The following is a 16,653-nucleotide window of genomic DNA, read 5'->3' on the forward strand; positions in this document are numbered from 1 at the left end:
TGAACCCACCAGCCTCGGCATATGGGGCCGGCGCCCTACTCACTGAGCCACAGGCGCCGCCCAGCTTAAGAATTTTTTTGAAACAAATGCAAAGGAAATGCAGCATGCCAAAAATGTATGGGCTATAGCAAAAGTAATGCCAAGAGGGAAATTAATAGCAATAAATTCCTATATAAAAAAATAAATTCCAAATTGACAGCTGAGTGGGACATTTTAGGGAAGTAGAAAAGCAAGAACAAACCGTACCTAGAATTATTAGAAGAAAAGAAATAATAAAGGTCACAGCAGAAATAAACCGAGACAAAAAATACAGAAGATAAATGAACATTTTATTTTTTTTTGGAAAAAGTAAACAATTGACAAATCTAGTTAGACTAAAAGAGAAGACCTAAATAAATAAAATCAGAAACGAAAAAGGACACATGACAACGAGACCTCAGAAATACAAGGATATAAAATGTGGAAAGGTATTTCATGCTCATAGATTAGAATAATTAATATTGTTAAAATGGCAATACTACCCAAAGCAATGTACAGGTTCAGTGCAATCCCTATCAAAATACTGATGATATTCCTCATAGAAACAGAAAATGCTTCTTAAAAATCTGTGGAACCACAGATTTTCAATAGCCATAGCAATCCTGAGCAAAAAGAACAAAGCTGGAGGTACCATACTACCTGACTTTACAATTTATTGCCAAGCAATAGTAACCAAAAGAGCAAGGTACTGGGATAAAAATAGACACATGGACCAATGGAACTGAGTAGAGAACCCAGATATAAATCTACACATTTAAAACCAACTTATTGATAAAGTTGCTGAGAACTTACAATGAGGAAAGGGCAGTCTTTTCAAGAAATGGTGCTGGGAAGGCTGGCTAACTACATGCAGAAGGATGATGCTAAACCCCTCTCTCCTGCCGTACCCCCAAATCAAATCAAAATGCATTAAAAACTTGAATCTAAGACCTGAAACTATGAAACTATTACTAGAAGAAAACATAAGGGAAGTGCTTCAGGATATTGGCGTAGGCAAAGATTTCTTACGTAAGCCCTCAAAGCACAGGTAGCCAAAGTAAAAGTGGACAAATGGGATCACATCAAGTTAAAAAGCCTCCACAGAAAAGCAAACATTCAACAGAGTGAATAGACAACTGACAGAATAGAAGATGGTATTTGCAAACTACCTATTTGACAGGGCGTTAGTAACCAGAGTTTATAAGGAGCTCAAACTCCTCAATAGTGAAAGGAAAAAAAAAAGATCCATTTGAAATATGGACAAAATACTTGGATAGACATTTCTCAACAGAAGATATGCAAGTGGCCAACAGGTATATAAAAAAGTCTCCAACATCAAAAATCATCAGAGTCATGCAAATCAAAACCACAGTGCAATTATCATCTCACCCCAGTTAAAATGGCTCGTAGCAGAAAGATGGACATTAATAGATGCTGGCGAGGATACAGAGAAATGGGAACCCTTGTTCTTAACTTTTGGTGGGCATGTAAGTTAGTACTATGAAGAACAGTATGGAGGTGCATCTGAAAACTAAAAATAGAACTCTCATATGATCCAGCAATTCTACTTCTGGGTATATATGTAAAAGGAAGGAAATCAGTATGTCAAAGAGATATCTGCTCTCACATGTTTATTACAGCACTGCATAATAGCTAAAATATGGAATCAACCTGAGTGCCCATCAGTGGATAGATAAAAAATGTGGTGTATATATGTGTACACGGTGTAATATTCAGCCACACAAAAGAGTGAAATCTTCTCATTTGTAGCAACATGGATGGAGCTGGAGGCCATTATATTAAGTCCATTGAGCCAAGCCCAGAAAGACAAATGTAGCGTGTTTTCTGGCCGATGTGGGAGCTAAAAACAGTGGATCCCATGAAAATAGAGATCAGGTACATGGTTACTCGAGGTTGGAAGATGTTGGGGGAGGGAAGGAGGAAGGAAAGAAGAATATAAATATGCTCGTTACCTCTGATATGTACACCTACAAATGATAAAGATGGCAAATTATGTGTATATACTTTTCTTAAAAATTTTTTTGTACAATAAGAATATAAAATTTCTAGAAATATATCACTGTTGAAACTGCTATCGCCCATTCAGTTCAGCAGTTGGGATTTATGACCCATCAAGGTCACTGAAAATTTTACCTTACACATACATATTTCTCGCTTAATATTGACATTACATGTTAGCTTCTGTTCTCACATTCAAGTTTATTTGGCTGTCTTCCTTAAGGCCTTTTCTTTCTTTCTTTCTTTTTTTTTTTAACACTTCACCTACAAAGGAACAATATAAACTTCCATTAGTGGGGGCAAAAAGTTCAAAGTATAATGAAATACCACTTTACTTTAAGAAACAGTTGTGTGATTTGTTAACCAACTTGAGGAGTGTAAGAGCAATTATGTTGGGCGGCGCCTGTGGCTCAAGGAGTAGGGTGCCGGTCCCATATGCTGGAGGTGGCGGGTTCAAACCTAGCCCCAGCCAAAAACCAAAAAAAAAAAAAAAGAGCAATTATGTCGGCTCATTTGTTCCTAGCTCCTAAGATACATTTTGCTGGATATGTGTCACAGGTATATTAAAAGACACAGGAATATAGGCAAAACCTGCTGTTGGGGAAAAAAAGCAATGATTGTGTCTGAATAAAGAGATGAATATTAATTGTTAACGTTACGATAGAAAAACTAATTGATTAGCAACTCTGCTGTGAAATCTAAAACATGTAAAATCGAGATATACTTTAATATTCTCGGAAGTATAACTTTTTAAAAACCAAGGCAAACATATTAATTTGTTCATTTATTAAAAAGGTGTTTGGATGCCTCCTATGTGGAAGGAGTTCTAGGTACTAGGAGAACTAGAGAACAAAACGAACACCAATCTTTACCATCATAGAAATTATGCGACAGAGAGACAGATGATAAGTAAATAAATAAAACGTGGTATGTTAAACGATTGTTAGTGCTCTGTTTGGATTGGTGGTGGGTTTCGCAATTTCTGATGGTTAGGAAAGGCTTCACCAAGAAGGTGATACGTTAGCAGTGACCTGAAGGGGACTGGGGGAGAATGCCACGGGGAAGGCTCCGGGGACAGTCTTCTGTGTGAGATTCTGCTGGGTATCTTTGAGGAACGCCAAGGAAACAGAACAGACAGAAAGTAAGCAAGGGAGAGCACCAGCGCCTTATGCAGGCGGGATAGGCAGTTGTGTTGTTTGGCTTTTACCCTGTGTAAGACAGGAAACCATGGAAGATTTTGAGATATGATTTGGTGTGATTTTTTTTTTTTTTAATAGCATCATTCCATATGCTGTGCTGAGACTGTAAGGGGACAAGGATGGGAACTGGGAGGCCAGTTTGAATCCTATTGTATTATTCCTGGTGGGGGAGAATGGGGCTTTAGGATGAGGTTGTTACAGTGAAGATGTTGAAGCCTCATTGGATTCCAGATGTGCTTTGAAGGTAGAGCAAGTAGAGTTTGTGATGGATTCGGGTGTGGAGTGTGTGTGAGAGAGAGGGAAATTAAAGATGATTCTAGAGTTGTGGTTTGTGGAGCTATAAAAGTGGAGCTGCCATTTGCCATTAACTGAGATGGGGAAGATTGTAGGAGGGGCAGGTTTGGGGAGGAAGACCAGGGGCTTACTTTTGGATGTACCAAATTTTAGAAGTTTATTTATTAGGACCCAGAAGGAGCTGTTGAGTAGGAAGCTGGATATGTGAGTCTCAAGCTAGAAATTGGAGAATTGTCAGCATAAAATAAATAATTTGATATATTTCAAAATCTGAAACTTTTTTTTTTTTTTTTTTTCGGCCGAGGCTGGGTTTGAACCCACCACCTCCGGCATATGGGACCGGCGCCCTACTCCTTGAGCCACAGGTGCCGCCCCAAAATCTGAAACTTTTTGAGTGCTGATTCATGATCAGAGGAAATGTTCATGTGAGCATTTCGGATTTCAAATTTTTTGGATTAGGGATGCTCAATCTGTAATTACAATGCAACTATCCCAACCTCAAAAGAGTGCCAAATCCCAAATACTTCTGGACCGAAGTGTTTCAAATAAGGGATTCTCAAAATGGAGATAGTTTTTAGAACGGTGAGACTTGTCTTGGTGCCTGTGGCTAAAGCAGCTAAGGTACCAGCCACATACACCTGAGCTGGCAGATTCAAATCCAGCCCGGGCCCGCCAAACGATAATGATGGCAGCAACCAAAACATAGCCGGGTGTTGTGGCGGGCGCCTGTAGTCCCAGCTACGTGGGAGTCAGAGGCAGGAGAATCCCTTGAGCCCAGGAGTTGGAGGTTGCTATGAGCTGTGATGCCATGGCACTCTACCCAGGGCCACAGCTTGAGGCTCTGTCTCAAATAAATAAATAAATAAAACGGTAAGACTTGACGAGATTGTTGAGGGAGGGATTGTTACCAGAGAGAGGTCAAAGACTATGTTCTAGATGAGTTCTAGGTGTGTAAACATTTAAAGGTTAAAAAAAAAAAAAGGAAAAGGAAAACTAAAGACAGAGAAGAAGAAACAAAATCAGGAAAGTATGAAGACTTGGAGGCCAAGTAGAAGTGTTTCAAGGAGGGAGTGTGAGCTTGAGCTGTGTCAGATGCTGCTGCCAGGTCAACCAGGTTAAGATGAGGTTTAGGACTTGGTGATAAATCCAATGGGGAGGTCCTCAGTGACCTTGTCAAGAGCAGTTTTTGCGACATGTAGAGAACTTTTTTTAGTCTATCAGGAGAGTAATGCTGCAAATGAGGACACTCTAACTTGGAGAGGTGACGTATTTCCTTAGAATTTAGAGCTAGACAGTGGGAGCGCTGAGTTCTTCACTAGCTGTCATCACACTTTCCCAGCATATCTTACTGATCCCAGAATATTGTGGCAATTCAACTTCCAATTTGGGGAAGCATGTTTGTTTCTTTTTCTTTTGGGTAGTTTAGTTCAGTTTATAGATAATGAGTAATTTCAGTGTTTATTTAAGAGTTTTGATGGTAGTGTGAGGAAAAGAAGTTAGAATGATTAGAGATGGAAATGAGAACAGAGGTGGGTGGCAGGAGAAAGTTCAGGTGGGTTCTGCTGAGTGAAATCTCTTTTCTCTAAAAAGTAGGGACTTCGTGGGAATAGTTTGCTTAATCAGTGACTCTTGAAATTGGTGTAAGTTGGTGATGAATAGAGCATAAGTAGAAGAGTTTAGATATCCTAATGGCAGCTGCAGAAATTTAAAACATGATTTATATGCCTCAAAATCTTATGAATCACTTTTAAAATTGTGATTTATTTTTGATCAGATAACTCTACAGTTCTTCAAAGCCTGTCTCTGGTGCGCTCAGAGCTGTTGCAGCATTGAGAAATAAGTGTAGTCTCCTGGTGCCATCTGCTCCTTCCACATGTTCTTTTGAAACTGAATATTAGAACTTCTTTAACAAAGCAGTCCTAAAATGTCACGTTCATGGGGAGTACAGTGTATGTCTTGCCACTCAAATAAGAAAGTGTAACCTTGTCAGCTGCCTAAGTGTTCACAAGGTTGTGTCCTTTACAACTCATAAATTCCAGAAACCTTTGTTGGAAGGAAGCAGCTGAGTAATTTCTTCAGTGCGTTTTTATGACCTAGCCATGGTATTGCACCACAATAAACAAAAGTCATCATTGTCTGCTTCAGGTTTTTTTAAGTCTTCAACGGACTGGTGGCAGAGGCACAAGCACAAAGAACATTCATGATCTTTTTTACATTTAAATTTTAATTTTTTCTGAGACAGAGTGCCCAGGTTAGAGGAGTGCTTTGCTGTCAGCCTAGCTCACAGAAACCTTAAACTCCTGAATTCAAGCTATCCTCTACCTCAGCCTCCGAAGTGCCCTCCACAATGCCTGGATAATTTTTCTATTTGTAGCAGAGGTTGGATCTCACTCTTGCGCAGGCTGGTCTTGAATTCCTGAGCTCAATGAATCCTTCTGCCTCGGCCTTGCAGAGTGCTAGGATTACAGACATGAGCCACTACAGTGGCCTGTGTGGCAAGTACGTCTAGCTATTTAGTGTTTAATCCTTCTCCTATTCCCCTTTGGTTGCTTGGTAGCTAAGGCCTGCCCTGGTTCTTGTATACACATTCTCATGAGAGAAAATTTGTTTTTGAATGCAAGTCACAAGGGGCCTGCCTAGGCGCGGGAAGTATGCAGACTGAGAATATAGTGACTGTGCCGGGAAATGCCTGAGTTCCTAGGATTGAAATGCCCTTGCATTTGCGTTTGAGGGTTAGACAACAATGTGAAGAATTAATATTGATCTGATATATAAATATATATGTAAATATATCAGCTCAATCTATATATCTAGATACATACAAGGTGGCTGTAAAGTTTGTGGGCAATTTAAAACTGACAACTATTTTAAGTTGCACACAAATTTTATGGCCACCTTTGTGTGTGTGTGTGTGTGTGTTTACTCTTAACTGTTTTATGGCTTTTAGAAATCACATGTAGTATTCATAAGTATTACATGGGGTATAATGGGACAGGATGATTTTATCAGACTATTGCTACATAGATCATTGATAGGTTAAATGGGAAATAATCTGGTAGTTATTATCTTAATCAAATGGTCAGAGTAGCATTATCAATAGATGTGACATTATGTGCTTCCTGTGGTGATTCAGTCTGAAATATACAAAATCATCTATGGAGCGTTCTTGCCAAAAATGTTGACTTGAGCCAAACGATGCCTTTAGATTCAAATTCCAGTTTATAGGAAAAAAGTGATGAAGGAAAACGGGTAATGACATAAAAAAAAATCAGAAAAAGCTAAGATGTAGAACACTCTATAAGCAATTGGTTTGGTTTGGTTTCTTAAAGTTAATATGGAAATAAAAGCGAGATAGGATTTTTCTAGAATTAAAGAGACCAAAGAGATATAACAGCTGCTATAGTCTATTCAGGCTTCTGTACCAAATAACACAATCTAGGTGGCTTAAACAACAAAGATATAGTTTCTTACAGTTCTGGAGGCTGGCTGGAAGTCCTAGATCAAGGTCAGCTGGGTTTTTTCTCGTGAGGTTCTCTTCCTGGCTTGCAGATGACTGCCTTCTCACTGTGTCCTCACAATTGTGGAGAGCGAGCTCTACTGTCTCATTGCTTTCATATAAGGATACCAACCCTATCACATTTATTGTCTTACCCTTAAGACCACACTTAACCTTCGGCATCTTCTCACAGATGATGCATGTTCAAATATAGTCACGTTGGAGAAAGAGCTTCAACAGAGGGATTTTGGGAAGATGCAAACATATAATCCATAAGGGCAACCAAATGCAGTGCATAACACTTGAATGTTTTATTTACAGATTTGGAAAATAATTTGTAAAATATGTTTTCTAGATAATCAAAGTGATTTGTGTATGGACTGGATTGTAGATGCTATTAGACGATTACTACGATGTTGATAATGGTGTGAGGCTGGATGTGGTGGCTCACGCCTGTAATCCTAGCACTCTGGGAGGCTGAGGTGGGTGGATTGCTTGAGCTCAGGAATTCAAGACCAGCCTAAGCAAGAGCAAGACCCTGTCTCTAAAAACTAGTCGGGTGTTGTGGTGGGTGCCTGTAGTTCCAGCTACTTGGGAGGCTGAGGCATGAGAATCACTTGAGCCCAAGAGTTGGAGATTGCTGTGAGTTATGACATCACAGTACTCTACCAAGGGGAACAAAGTAAGACTCTGTCTCAAAAAAACAAAAACAAAAAGTGATTGTGATAATGATACTGTTTATGAAGGAGAATGTCCTTATTTTTAATTTCTATATTTAAAAGTATTTAGAGGTAAATTGTCACAATCAAATGGTTCAACCAAAAAGTCTGCATATATGTGTATGTGTATATTAATACAGCACATATACAGACAAACATATATACGGATTGTACGTAGATATGCTGTAATGTAAGGTAAATGTGACAAGATTATTTGTTGAGTGATCTTTATATTATTCTTTGAAATTTTTGTGTATTTGAGATTTTTCACAATAAAAATTTGGGAGGAGTCACAAGGGAAAAAGTACATTTCATTTTAAGCTTTTTTTTTTTTTTTTTTTGAGACAGTCTCACTCTGTCACCCTCACCCTGGCTAGAGTTCTGTAGCATCATAGCTTCTAGCAACCTCCAACTCTTGGGCTCGAGGGATCCTCTTGCCTCAGCCTCCCAAGTAGCCGGGAGTACAGGTGCCTGCCACAGTGCCTGGCTATTATTTAGAGACGGGTCTCACCCTTGTTCAGGCTGTTGTTGAACACTGTGAGCTCAGAGTGTCCACCTGCCTTGGCCTCTGAGAGTGCTGATATTTCAGGCACGATCAACTGCACTTGGCCTCATCTTAAGTTTTCTTAAAGACATAATCAGATTGTTTTTTTTTTTAAATTCAGATTTTTTAAAAAACTAAAACCTGAGCAGGTAGGGGTGAAAGATTTTTCCTTGGCTCTTTTGTAAGGGCTTTCTAGGCCTATAAGAAAGCGGAGAAAATAAGAAGATAATTGGGAAAATGTGTATCCCATGAAAAGAAGGTATTGAAGACTACCAAATAATCAGCAAACCAGCAGCTAGCTGTACTGTGTATATAAAATGACTAGATTTGGGAAGAATACTTATCAGCTGTTGATGAAAGTCAATCCATCCTCTTTCCTCACTCTTCTCATAAGGTGTTACTTCCCTCTGCCATATTAGAGAGTTCTTCCATGGAGTATCATCTTGGAGAGATTGTTGACCTCTTCATGTACTAGATCTTGAGTGTCCTTAAATTAAGTCTGCTTGAGGGTAGAAACAAGGGTACACGAATCCCTTATAATTAGAAAGTGAAAGCATCGGGTTAGAGACCACAGACACCAAAATGTTGAATGTAATTAGAGAGAGATTGTATGTGATTATTAGATTTATAAGTAAGGGCTAGTAATAGGTGAAAGTGTTTTGGGCAAAAATGAGATGTAGACATGTTTTAAGGACAAGTAATTTAATAGAAAGATATTGAAATGGTAGAGCATAATTAAGAGAGTAAGATACTTGAAAGTTTGGGAGGAGTTAGATTTAGCAAAAAGGGGAGATTTATTTTCCTTAAAGGGACCAAATTAAAATTGTATATGAAACTGGCACACAATCAGAGCTTAGGAAAATGCTAGTTATGGTTCTCTGTTTATTCATTCAATAAATACATACTGATTACTAGTAAAAGTGACCATCTTAGGTGCTGGTAAATCACCTCAAATCCTGGTGAAATGCAGTTTGCTTGATAATGATTAGACAATCAGTGGTGAACTTACCTAGATTTTATCCTTCAGCAACACAGACTTGCGTGGAGCAGACGAGTGAGTGTTATGCATTAGTTATTTGAAAGGTGTGGTGAAGGCAGGGTTGCAGGAGTAGGCAGACTGTAGTCAGGGGTTTGGGGCACGGCACTCACAGCAGAAAGAGCTGATGTTCATTAACTTTATTTAACTCTATTATGGTAGAAAACACGAAGATGGGAGAAAAACCCTCTCAACCTAGTCTCTTCCTTGTATTTTCCCTTTTTAGAGGCAATCATGACTGATTTTTATTTATTTGAGATCATTCCAGAATTACTTAAAACATTCATGTAAATGTGCGTACTCTTCTGTTTTAGAGACTGTCTTATAATTCATTCTGTGCTGTTGGTTGTAAGGCTTTATCATAGTTTATTTAATTCCTAATTGATGGATCTTGAAGTTCCTTCCATGTACCATTTAAAAATTACAAAAATTCTCACACATGTAAAAATAGAAATAGTATAAATGAGCACTTGTACCAAAAAGAGCTCCCCTACTTTTACACTCTGTGTTCCCTGGTGAGCAGACTCTGAGATGGAGATTAGTGCTCAGGTTTATTAGGGGCACTCCTTGAGCCAGGGTCCAGGGAAGGGAAGTAAGTTTGGCCAAGGATAAAAGTTGAGTTGTGATGAGTCTCCGAGGAGTCTCAGTTGACCCTGGGTTGAGTTCTGAAGGTGGAATGGCCCTTCAGAGATATCCTGCACTGGTGAGGGGCTGGGCCTTTGTAGTTCACTTCCATCAGCGATTGCATCTGGGCTGTCCCACAGGAAGGGGACAGGAGTTTAGGAAGGGATGTTTCTTCCGCTGAGGCGATCCTTAGTGGGGGCTGACAACCTAGGCCTCCAGGGGTAGTAAGTCCTTCATTCTTGAAGGAAGATCTGGGTGCATAGCTCCCAACATACTCGTGATCCTGTTTCATTTTCATCCCTTCCAACACCTCTTATCCCATATTCTCTTCCATCTCCCAAGAGCCACTGATCCCAGTTGTCATTGATTTTATCTGTAAACACTACAGTTCCGTTTATCTTAGAAGATCAGTGAGTACTATGTTTTAGTGAAATCTTGATTTTACTGGATACTGAAGTTTTTGATGAATGGAATTTTGTGGTAAATGAGGAATGAGGAGTGTTTCCTTAGGAATTAGGAGAGCTGTGTGCCTCTGAGGTCTGAGGACAATATGCTGGGTGAGTATGAGAGAGTTGCTAATGGATCTAAATATTCACCAAAATAAAAAAATCTGCAAGATAGAGAAGCTATACTCTTCTCCATTCTAGATTGGGAAACCAGATTATTTTTGGTCAATTATAACAGCCTTTCTTTTTTAAGTGCTTAAATATAAAAAAAGCAAAACAGCATGAGGTAGACCCATATTTCATACATTTTTGAAATGTCTTGGTTTGGAAAAGATTTTTGACATTCATGTGGAACACATTTTGTTGATTTCTCTGATGTCATTGTATGAAAATATTTTCTGAGTTATACCCATAATTTCTTTGAGACCAGATTATGTCTCTTTTCCCCTTTAGCCTCCTTGTCCTCTCTCTCCTTCCTCCCTCTTCCTTCTTTCCTTTTCACGCAGTTTGGAAGGTGAGGTCTTCTTGCCCGTGGCCTTACGTATGTCAGCAAGCCCCAGGATTTAGTGATTTTCCTGTCATGTCTCCTGTTTTTCTGTTACGACTCTCATCATATTAGCTAAGCTTATTACCACTGTGCACCCAGGTCTGTTGCAGGAGTGTTGACTTGGTTTCTCTGTGTGTAGTTTTTTCTCTGTATTGGTCCAACCTTCATACCATCTCAAAAAGTTTTAGCTTTTTTGCTTCTTTGTTTAGATATCTATTTATTGGACCATTAAGACTCTTTACAATTTGGCTCAGCTGAAACTCACTGCTTGAAGCATTTTCTCCTTTCCCAAAATCTATAGCTAATAAATTATGGTTAAATGTAGAATCATTTATCTTACATATTAGAATCTAAATTTAGTGATGAGTTCCTTGGGCATCAGTATTGTTATAGGTCAGCGGTTCTCAACCACTGGACTGACCCACAGGAACTGTCTTAAAGGGTTGTGGCATCAGGAAGGCTGAGAACCACTGTTACAGGTGGTAACAGTGCCCGTCCTTTACTTGGAAAGCTTCTCGTATTTAAAAATGCTTTTTCTTCTTTTTTCATCCTGAGTACCTCTGTGTGAAGCCTTATCAAAATTCATGTTTCATCCTTCTCAACTTGCTTTGTTGAGCACCAAGTCCCACGTATTGTCTAAAATAGCTTTCATATCCATGTTATTATTATCATTCTCACCACTAATGCCCTTCATCATTTATTTATTCAGAACAGCCTGTGTGGCTGACACTAAGCTAAGCATCCTATGGTGGTGAGTACATAGAATGTGAATCTCGTTTACATGGGGTATAAAGAGTGGTAGTGGAGACAGCCATTAAACAGAGACTCCCTGAAAGAAATAACAAGAGATTGTAATGAATTAAGTTGCCATCCGCCTCTCACCTATGGTACTGCAGAGTCTCTTTGGTCTTCAGGCCCACAGTCTAGTCCCTGTTCATTGTATTGCAGCTAGAGTGATCTTTCTGAAAATATATATATGACCTATATATATCATATAAATATATATATGACCTATATATATCATATATATATATAGGTCTCTCTCTCTATATATGATATATATAGGTCATATATATATTTTGACCTGCTTCCCGTTGCTGTCAGGTTAAAATTCAAGCGCTTTATGATGGATTATCAAGAACTTTAGTATCTGATGAATGTTGGCCTGTTGGTTTTTGTCTTAACATTCTGCCTTTTTACTCTGAGTATCAGTCCTCCTGTTTTCACTGTCCGGAAATAATTGAGCTCTTACTTTGGGTACTTGGAACATGTGATTCCCTGACCCTTTTCCTTGGTTAATTCCTACTCATTCCATTCATTATTTCTTATAGGAATTGTTTGTGGACCCGTTTAAATCTAGGTTAGGGAATCCAAACAACAAACGCATTCTGCATGTCTTGCGAGTTCTGTTATGCTCTGTTGTAATTGATTGTTTGCATGCGTGTAAGCCCCAATGGACAGTTGAATAGTGTCTGTCTTGTCCACTGTTGTAACATTTATACCTTTCATGTTATAGGTATAAACTGGATGCTTGGGAAATGCTGCTCTAAAATATAAGGTAATTCTTGTTTTTAATGAGAACAAAATTTAGTCAGAAAACCTTTGTAGTTTTCAGATGGAAGTTTGTAGTATTATTTCTAATAAAGTCATGTAGGACGAAATTGCCATATTTGCACTGCACATTTGCATATTTGTGTTGTGTTTGACAAGACCGTGCAGACAAGCTTTTATATTGTGGCAGGAAGTCAATGAAAGATGAAAAGTGTCACCATATTAAATACTTAGTGCTAGAAGAGACTTGTACATGTGCAAGCAGAATGTGAAGAAGAAGCAAAATCTGTGCTTTTTGTAAAAAATTATATTAAAAAATATAATTAGTAAAAAAATAATATAGTAAAATATTATAGTAAAAAAATAATATTTACTGAGCATCTGCCATGCACTAGGCATTGTACTAGTCGTATTACATAAGTGGTCGCTTAGTCTTCTGTGACAGCTTTTTGAGAGGGGAGCATTATTATCCATCTTTTACAGAGAGGGGGAACTGAGACCTAGAGAGGTAACTTTGTCAAGGTCACATGGAAGAGTCAGGATTTGGATACATGTCTTCCCATTGTAAGTCCAGTGCTCTTTCACTTACTGTTTTTGTTGTTGTTGACTGGAATACCGTTTGCTTTTTGTTTAAAATTATTGTTTCTGTACAGAGATGAGAAATAGGTGAAATTAGGTAAAATAAATACCTGAAATTAATCAAAAGAAATGATTGAAGTTTTATCTCTACGACCACTGCTTCCAGAATGATTTAATTTTTTGACTTAAAAGTGATTCACTGTAGGCTTGGTGCCTGCGGCTCAAGTGGCTAAGGCACCAGCCATACACCTGAGCTGGCAGGTTCGAATCCAGCCCCTGCCAGACAACAATGATGGCTGCAACCAAAAAAAAAAGAAATTGCCGGGCGTTGTGGTGGGCACCTGTAGTCCCAGCTACTTGGGAGGCAGAGGCAGGAGAACTGCTTGAGCCTAGGAGCTGGAGGTTGCTGTGAGCTGTGATGCCACAGTATTCTACCCAGGGCAACAGCTTGAGGCTCTGTCTCAACAACAAAAAAGATTCACTGTAAAAATTTATAACTCTTGAGAAAACTGAGCCTCAGAAATGAGATATCATCAAAGACTGCTTAATTAATGGCAACATGAGAAGTAGAATCTGGAATCCTGGTATTTGTTGACTTAGCTTTGTCTTTTAAAAATTTTATTTAGTAACCAATTTCTAAATATAATTTAAAGCCAGATTTTGATATAAACATAAATGAAGCATTTTTCTGTTTTTAGAAACATTTAGTCATAGAACATATCTATTTATAAAAACATGTTAACTTTCTCTTTTTTTTTTTTTTTTTGAGACAGAGTCCCACTCTTTTGCCCTGGGTAGAGTGCTGTGGTGTCATAGCTTACAACAACCTCAAACTCTCGGGTTCAAGGAGTCCTCTTGCTTTAGCCTCCCAAGTAGCTGGGACTACAGGCATCCCACAAAACCTGGCTAGTTTTTCTGTTTTTAGTAGAGATGAGGTCTCACTGTTGCTCAGGCTGGTCTTGAATTTCTGAGCTCAAGAAATCTACCTGCCTTGGCCTCCCAGAGTGCTCGGATTACAGATGTGAGCCACTGTGCCTGGTCCAAAACAGGTTAACATTTGAAAGATAACATTTCCCATAAGTGTATTCATTGCAAAATCTATTATTATTTATTTTTAAAGCCAGTCAAGTGTAGTAGTGAGAGAGGCGAAAGAATAGAGCAAGGAGTTTAAGCTGTACTTAAGGGACTGTGAGCCTCAATTGAGATAACTCACTACCTTCAGATTAGCTATTAGTTGCAAGGTCTGAATATATTATATATAATATTTTATAGAGTTGGTAAGATAATTTGTTCCCGAGTTTCCATTACAGTTAATACCATATCAGATTTTTCTAATCATTTACACAGTCACTTTTTGCCTTTGGCCTTTTTCATGAAAATAAAAATTTTTTTAATGTAATGAAGCCTGTTCTGTGACTTGTTTCATTTCCATTTAATGTAAAGCTTTTGTAGGTTATATTTAATTTTCTTCATATAATATGATAGGTGATAATGTTGGAAACATTAACAATGGGTCATTAACTAATAAACAGACCAGTTGAATGCTGATGCTTGAGAAACTGCATGCACGCTATATTTACATCACTCTTTTTTTTTTCTTCTTAAATAACTCCCCTGTGGTGCCTGTTTAGCTTGTCTTGGCTATTCAGTTGAAAGAAATTCAAACTTAGATTCCTGTGATACACCTAATTAAATGGTGAGGTCCTAACTACTGTGCCCACTTTTTGCTTAAAAAGTTTGCTTAGAACTAGGTTTATGTGGCTGCCAATTCAGTGATGGTCCTTCTCAGAATAGTGTATCACGATATGAATAGTATATCGTGATACACTATTCAATCATCATAAGCGGTGTTATTTTATAGTTTACATTATTTTATTAGTGCTCTAGTGGCTTTTCTAAAGTTTCATTTTTATGAGGTTTTGAAGGTATTACAAAAAAAATGTTTCAGGCCATTTTCTACCATTTACTGTCTGTAGTTCTGAGCCCTTTTCTATTTGTATCTCTTTAGGCTAGGCAGTGTGGGTGTTCCTTCCAGATCTTACCCTGTTGTATGCAACGCTTTGCACTTACTTACTTGAGAGAAATCTTCTTTGGTGGTATAATTTAAAATTGAGTGTTGTCACCATGGAAAAATGAACTCTTTCCAGATTCTCTTTTTGAAAAAGTCATTGTTGGATAAGTCATTCAGCCAGAAATATGCTGTTCCAAATTTATTAAAATCTGCTTATTGCTTAGTTTTACTTTCTGATGTCAAATAGGAATAGGGAAATAATTGTGAGTGTCATGGTAGATGAGACGACTAGGGTTTGTTAATAGGAAGTGGACTTAATTTTTTCTTTAAATGTATTTCCTTTTAATTTTACCAAAATTGTTACCAAGTTTTGGTGGAAACAAACTGATGAAAGCAATGCTTTCTAATTAAAAAAAATGTAATCTAGATTGTTGTCAGTGAGCATTCCAGTGTCACTTGTGGTTTTTGCATGCCTCATTTTCTTTTTAGTGATCAGGTCTTGAGTGGCCCCTGGTGGCTGATAAGATCTATCAGCACTCTGTGGAGCCCGCTTTGACTATTCTAGCCTTTCTTTCTCTCTAATGTCGCTACATTCCTATTTTTAGTTCTTTAACCACATAGTTTATTACACTTAAATATTGTTTCACCAACTAGATTTTAATTTTGTTATGTGAAGGAATAAGTTTGTACTGTCCTGTAAGAGGTACACCCCAGTATACGCTGATTAATTTGTTTATCATCTCAAATTCAAATCCTTTTACCAGAAGCTACATTTTTATTATGGAGAAACAAGTTTAAAAGGACTTTTTTCTTTGTTGCAGCAATCGTCTGATTTCGTTTCTGAATGTATTTATCTTCGTTCATTCTTTACGAGGTTTTTGTTTCTAGTCCTTATCTTAAACATTGTTATTGTTGTTAATTTTTAAGCCTTTTTAATTTTGTGAAGGCAAAAAGTGGAAACCTAATAAACACACCTATATGTAAAAATAATAATAATTAAAAAAAGGAGTTCTTTTTTTCTTCAAGTTTCAGCTATTACAACAAAAGATATCCATGACCTTTAGGTATAATAGGTTGGAGTAAATGTGGTTGAATGAATTTCTCACTGAAGATACTCTTTTTAATGTCTAGCACAGTGTAAATGAAAGTACTGAGATTTTCTTGAGCATTGGTATTTATTACTGGTTTGGAGGCCTAATGCGGTTTGGAGACCTCACTTGTCATTGTGAGGAATATATTGAGATTATATATATTTGTATTTATATATGCACATCATATCTAGAAGAATTCCCAAGACTTAGAAAGTTCATAATTATTGTCCAGTGGTAGTGTACAGTCTGTTATAAAGGACTTTTTGAGAATAATTTTTATTATTGACTTGTCTGTTTTTTTATGGAGGCAGATGACTTGGAACAGAAGGTCAGAATTTGCACTGGGATTTATGACTTGCTAGTTCTGTGTCCCAGGGCAAGTAATTCTTATACCTTTATAGCTTAGTTCCTTTTTTTTTTTTTTTGAGACACCTTCCCACTCTATCTCCCTGGGTAGAGTACCATGGTGTCACAGCTCA

At 37.9% G+C, this 16,653-nt stretch overlaps 1 protein-coding gene across 4 annotated transcripts in view; it reads left to right on the plus strand.

Annotated features, from left to right (window-relative positions):
• The window catches only part of WDR7 (WD repeat domain 7), a 401,067-nt gene that overhangs the window by 13,092 nt on the left and 371,322 nt on the right, over window positions 1-16,653 (plus strand). For 2 of the 4 annotated variants that reach the window (XM_053571626.1, XM_053571629.1), the window contains exons 2-3: window positions 12,459-12,500; window positions 12,977-13,057. The exons of the other annotated variants lie outside the window; for them this stretch is intronic. The gene's annotated coding sequence lies outside the window, so the exon portion shown is untranslated. The remainder of the gene's footprint in view (window positions 1-12,458; window positions 12,501-12,976; window positions 13,058-16,653) is intronic. 4 annotated transcript variants of the gene reach the window in all.

The sequence above is a fragment of the Nycticebus coucang genome, chromosome 19 (genome assembly GCF_027406575.1).
Source record: "Nycticebus coucang isolate mNycCou1 chromosome 19, mNycCou1.pri, whole genome shotgun sequence".
NCBI classification, from domain to species: Eukaryota; Metazoa; Chordata; class Mammalia; order Primates; family Lorisidae; genus Nycticebus; species Nycticebus coucang.